This window comes from Ischnura elegans, chromosome 6 (genome assembly GCF_921293095.1).
Source record: "Ischnura elegans chromosome 6, ioIscEleg1.1, whole genome shotgun sequence".
NCBI classification, from domain to species: domain Eukaryota; kingdom Metazoa; phylum Arthropoda; class Insecta; order Odonata; family Coenagrionidae; genus Ischnura; species Ischnura elegans.
The window spans coordinates 99,065,605-99,072,467 of record NC_060251.1 but is presented as its reverse complement, the minus strand read 5'-3'; positions in this window follow the sequence as shown (position 1 = coordinate 99,072,467).

The window sequence follows — 6,863 nt, the reverse complement described above, 5'->3', positions numbered from 1 at the left end:
CGTCGCTAGGGCTTTCGTGAAAGCTGAAAACTAAGTGTTTTCTAACTTCTTGTCGATCCTGCTTCAAAAATTAATCCGCGTTTTCTGATCCATTCGTTAAATATTTAAAACAAACCACGGTTTTCATCTTCTGCGAAGGTACCTAAGTCATTACTTCTATTTGACATCATGAGTAGATATATTGCTTTATGAAATATATATTCATAGAAAAAGAAGCAACAGCTGAAGAGCTTATCCCGAAAGATGTGCTTCGAAACTTTCATCTAATATTCCTACAAAGTGGACTAGTTCCATTTTAGAATACAGTACTTTTTCTATTTTTGTCTTTCTCATTTGTCTTTTGAGAGTTATTGATGGATTTATATTAAAGGAGTTAAATTGAATACAATAGTTCAAATTCAAATTTCCAAGTTCTGGGGTATTTTTCATTCATAGGTCTAATGAGAATTTTCAGAGTAAGAATAATTGAGGGAAAAATTAAATCCTTGCATTGCATCAATCATTGCATGGATGATATCGCTTGTAATTATCCCATCTCAGAAAAGAGATCCTTTTGCTCAGGAAAAACTTGTACGAGACTCTTAAATCGCATTAAAAACTCACAATTTCTGGTGAAGTCTTTACTTTGGTGTCCAATCTCATCTCTTCCTCATTGTAGAAACTACTTCGAATGTTTATTCACGACTCAACAAGTTACTTCCCCTCTTTTCTCTCTCTTTCATACCCCCGCGTTTTATTCTTCTGTTTTTTAGTAATCCAGATTTATTGACTCCAGCTTCATAACATTCGCGGCTCACGAAAAAAGGAAAACAGACTTTATCTTCTTTGGACCTCTCCTTTGTTGACGCTCATAGGCCTGTATTGCTTGCGCAGGTGATTGTGTACGCACGGACGTTTTTATTTTTCTTTACCCTCCCGCCTGTCTTTTGTTATCCCCCCTGACTGTCGTTTGTCCGCCGAAAAGCCATGTGCCCGTCGTCCCTTCACCTAAAAACACGGCAGTGAAAACAGAAGACTGGCAAACATCGGAGGCGCACCGCGTTCAGGACGGACGAGAAGGGGAAATAGTCTTTTTAATCTCAAACCTGAGAAAGTAATTTTCATTAACACCCGCCAGTCTCCCTTTTCTCTCTTAATTCTTCGATGATATCGAGCATCGGTCGGTAAAATGAAAACAACCTTTCTCTGCAAACGTTTCGGAACATATTATATTGCATCGTCGGGACTAGGTACATACAAAGAATATTTTAGGTGACAAAAAATTTAATGAAACTGTCAACTCGCTCGCAAACAAACATAAATACCATTTAAAGTTACTCTGCCTTGTAATTTATGAAATGGTATATTATCTAACGGTTCCAATTTTAAAACAAAAACAAATGTCATCATGATTGTTAGAATAAGCAATTATATAACTTGTATTTTATGATGATATGCAATGTCCTGTATGTCGACTTATAGATTTCCTTTTTAACCCAGAGAATGCATTTCACTGCACATTGTAAAGAGTACATCATATCTTGTTAGAAATATTATCCCTGAAAAATTGTACTTATTCAATACAGTAGCAGTGCACTTCTGTTAATCAACAAGGCTATTATTAATTTCCCCAGGTATAATAATTCATTTCAAGCTTTTCGTCTCGTTGTTAAAGGTCCTAATAACTAGTCTAAGCAGTATCAAATCCGCAATATCGCGTCATTATCAAGTGTCCGAACCAAGATAAATTTTCTTAAGAATCATTAATTTAGTGTTTAAGGCAACAACCACGTCGCTTCTGTGTGCAAATAATGAGGTAGATAAGTAAACACGATAACTACGGCGAACATTCATTCAAACATTCATCAGATTCAACTCATTTTGCCTGAAGGAATAATACCGAAATAGCATAGACAGTTCATTCAGACTTAATCTGGTGGACTTATAGTATATTAGTAAATGGAAGGTTACTCAAAAATTTCCACAGGTGCCTATTTCAATTTCTCTACACGTCCGTTTAAAATCATTTTTATTTGTATTATCTTCTGGAGATGGCACTTGAATAACATAAAAATGCATTGGAACCGGACAGGAAGTAAAATTAAAATTTTTGCCGTTAAATTTTTATTTAAACGAAAAATTATTATAAGTATATTTTTATGAATGTATTTGCACGAATTTTATAAATATATTTTTCAGCCATTTTTCCAAATTTTAGAAGCGTCTATCTTCTATATTATTTCTATTGTATATATACCTTTTTCTCAACTTGTACGTAACCAAACTCTACAAATGAGGTACCAAAATGCACAGAATTTATCAGAGAACATGCGACGGCATATCTTACTTCCTAAATATTGCTATTGTTTCCTAAAATTGGTTTTTAAATAATTAAAAAAAAGAAAAAAAAACGGGAAATATTCTGGACGTTAACGGCGCACAAACTGATACATTTGTTCATTGCAACAATATCTCGCATTCTTTAAATAACTTTTATCAAAATGCGGCTGATTCCACATTCAAGTCTCCTGTTAATACGTTAAGTATGAGCCATCATGTGCGTTTAACAGAGGATAGTGTAATTACTTCCAATGTTGTGTTTAAAGAGGACCTCTGACCTCAATTTGTGCATGGACATTCCAATTAAATTTGTAAATAAGACCCAGCATTTTTTCTACATTTTAAAATTAGAAACGCGCCTATCCCTAAGTGGACCTGCATTGAAAAGAGCGGGGGAAGCCCGCTGGGAGCGGGCGCATCACGCTCGTATGTCTTAATTTTATTTCGTCGTAACATATTCCCCGAGAAAGCTGTATTTCTTACCTTTTTGAGCGATCGATCAGGCTTTTCTGCGTAAATTTCAAGTGAGGTTTGCCGTTTCAGCTTGACGGTATACATTCAGTTTTTTTTTATTCGGTCCACTGGTCGGCGGACCCCATATTCTGTTTTCTCTCCGCGGGACTTTTGGTCGTGATTTTTGGCGGTCGATCCCCTTTCGATCCATCGCCGCCGCTGCGATGGGATTTTCTGTGGCAGCGGCCAACCCCTTAATAATCGCGGTCTTCTCTTCCTCATTTCATTCGCTTGTGTGCCTGCGCGGTGCGTGGTCATGTGTCTGATTTACGGGCGAACCGCGTTCCGCTCCGGCTGAATGATGGATGGCTGGGATGTTGCCATCGGCGGTCGTGGAATCATTGCGAATCCCTCCCTCTCTCTTTGGAAATTCCCTCTCTCGCACATCCGCGTTCGCTTGTTTTTTCTCCATGTGGCGGGCGGATTAAGAAGGCGTACGACCTATGGGGACTACTTTGTTTAAAAGATTTTTTTGTACGTAGGACCAAAGGTTTTTAATTTGTTACCCCAGTCATGCTGTATTTCAAAGTCTTTGAAAAAGTTTTTGCAAAATGCACATTCTTGGCTTCTCACTAAAGAAAATGTAGAACAAAAATTGTTATAAAATATTGATGTAAATGAATTACCGAATTATAAATACTGCTTTAGTTGTTTTTTCATGTACGCACTTAAGCTTTGTTAGTATAGATTATCAAGGTATTAACACAAAATGAGCTACACTATATGTAAAGCATAATGTATTATTATTTTGGATGGTGGCCTCAAACAGGCTATCCTTCGCGGCTACCCAAAATTACTCAATTTTGCTATTGTCATGTAATTTGTGTGTGGAGTAATAAAATTATTTATTATTATTATTATTACACAGAGGAGGCCCTGGGGTCGTGCCGCAGAAACGTTTGTCTCTATCATGGAAGAGAAAATGAATTCGTTGAGGTAAAAATGGAACAGTTGTGTCCACCATTATAGTGTACTGGCAAAGGGATGCGTAAATACTACTACCTTTCAGTGACTGAGCAAACACGTAAGCTATTTTTTTAGGTGTGCACGGTGAAAGATTGATTTCTGTCACCTCTTCCATCGCTTTTCAATAGGGTGGTTTCCTATTATTTTTTATTGCCTAAATCGAAAGATTATTACTCCTGGAGTACATATTTCACGCTTTTAGATTTTTAAATGACGATATCCATTTTTCGCGATTAAATGAAAAGTGGAAATTTTCAAGCGCGCGAAAACGCGACGGCTAAGTAGGAATGATGGGAAAAGTCCGTGTGACGTATTTCTGGTTCCCGGAGCCGCCCTGTGAGGTGACCTTCGGGCGAGGCTTTAGCGCTGATACGACGCAGGCTGACATCAGGTAGCGCTTGGCTTAAATAAGGATTATTAATATCTTATCAAACGAAGGAAACTTTCCGACCATAGGCAGTTTTAATAGGTGATTATTAAGACATGTTTCCCTGAGCTCTATGCCTCATGCATGCATTGGTAATCTCGGACGATGTAAAACTCCTATCTGCTCGTATAGAAAATAGGTCCATGTGACGTCACGTGGAGTGGCATCGCATGGGCGCCAATCTGGCCTTTTTCAAATGCGGTTAAAATTGACCATTAACATTCGTCTAAACTGGGATTTCTAAAACCAAATAATTTGTATATTATGAATACACTAATGGTGGGTAACGAATCGCAATCAATGCATTTCGTTTTCCTTGATGAAGGAAACTACCCTATTGGTTTTCAAAGATTTCCGCTGCGAAGCGATGAGTGGAGGGCCATCGATTTAATTTCAATATTTGCTTCATGTTATTTACAATCGCGAGGAACAGTGTTGAATAGTTTTTTTATTGAATAGATCACTTTATCAAGAAAATAATTTTCGATCAACATCCCTGAGAATTATTTATTTATCTGTGAAATGCTTTTAGAGCATATATTATGATTAAAATTCCTGATTATAGCCAATTTCTCCCCCAGATTCGGATCGCTTTGATCGTCAGCGACCTCTGTAAACCCATTTCCATGCGCGGTGAGTGACAGCTCATGTAGTACCCAAAAGAAGTACCCTCTGTTGTTATATTCGTTAAATATGGCATCGAGGAACCACGAATATTACAATAGAAGATTCTCCAGTGGGCTTATACATAATGTTTCATTTTCAATTCATTTCAACTCAACACTATTTATTTCCCTTGCTGCCAGAGTACATAAATATTGACATAGAATTTTAGTTTCAGTACAAATGTATATCAAGGAATCTATCATAGGAAATATTTCTCTTCGTGGTTTTTTCTATAAATTACTAATTATATATATGCATTTTGATCATGTGGCCGACACGCAAAAAATAAAAATAATCTAAAACTATTTTCTTACTTGATGGCTTATGGTCCGGCATTCGCACGAGACGATTGTTAAGCGAGGGAAGTGGCAACAGAAATCAAGATATTGAAGTTGTTTCGGGTTTCCCACTGAGCGAGGCTCTCCATCTCTACCGGTGTTTCGATTGCCTTGTTGTCCATCGTCATCAGGGCTTGATGTAGCCAAGCTGTTGTTAAGTCCTGATGAAGATGGACGACACGCCGACTCGAAACGTCGGCAGAGATGGAGAGCCTCACCCGGTGGGAAACCCAAAACAACTTCAACATCACCATACGCCGTTCAAGCCTCAGATCTTTCTTAACAGAAATCAACCTTGCACTGCACACAGTTAAAAAATAGCATTTGTGTTCGCTTAGTAATGGAAAGGTAATTATAGTTCTGCATCCCTTTGCAAGTATGCTATTGTTGGACCGCTTTAATTTTACCGTAATGAATTCGTATTCTCTTGCCTGAGAGTCCTTTTGCACCTTTGAATAATTAAATTAAAACTCGTTTCTGCCGTTACTGGAGCGATCGTTGTTTTAAACAGTCTTTTTGTGCCTCTGATTTTTTTAATGGTAGGGATTGCTTATCTTTTTTACGTACAATAATGAATATTTGACGGTATGAATTTTTAAGTTTTCTGACACATTTTTCGCGTGAACCTTTCACAGCTTGATTGTGCTGACTCTCATAAATAAAAGACAATTTGAACGATGAAGAGCTTCGTGAACGGAGAGCAGGTAAACATTTTTTGAGCGCGAATTTCGCACGTAACATTCTCTCTGAAACTGTATCTTTTCATCGCGTTTTCATCCTGCCCCTGAATTTTTTCGTTTATTATCTTCGCTTGAATTTAGAGCACACTCTTTCCCTAATTTTATGGTGTGTAAAGAGTGGTATCCTCTTTGAAAAGAATGCGTTTCGTTGCTTAATAATTATTTGTTTCTCTTTCGCAGGTAAGAGCATCGGGGACACTGCAGTCAGCCCGAAAGTACCGTGTGGGAGGACGCCTCAATGTCATGTGATGACATTTTCGCCAAGGTTGGCTTTAACATAGGATTGAGGCTTTCAGCCCGTTGGGGTTTTATTGCAGTCTTTTCTCCCTCGCGTCGTCATCTTTGATGGACGGCGAGAGTCCAACATCTGGTACCATGATCCAAGGTACAATTTCCATGGGTTGTCAGGAACTTGAATAGAGAGGTCTGCGCATTGTCCCGGAAAGCAATAGGAATGTGTTTCCATTCCCAGGGATATTTTTTCTTGAGGTAAATCGTGTGAATTTACTGCTGCAGGGTCGAAATATTACATACTTAAATGAGTAATTATCATCTTACATGGGAATCAGATTGGTGTGCTAAGAAAGTGTTTTGGATTCCCACCCCGCGGGCTCGAGTTCAAATCCCGGCGGTTGCAGAGAATTTACAGAGACTGCCGTGTCCGTGCTTGAATTATGTCTGCAGGATATTTCAAGCGCAACACTCCGTCCGTCGGACGGGACGTTAAGCCGTGGTCCCCTTGGCGCCTTTCGTTTAGAGCAGGCTAATGCCGACGCCGGGTTTCTCTCCACCCTTCCTTACCTACCCTTCCCCTCATGGCGCAAATAACCTCAGCTTTCAGTGATCTCCTCCTAATACTATACAGTTTTCCTGCATCATATAGTGTTAATTGAA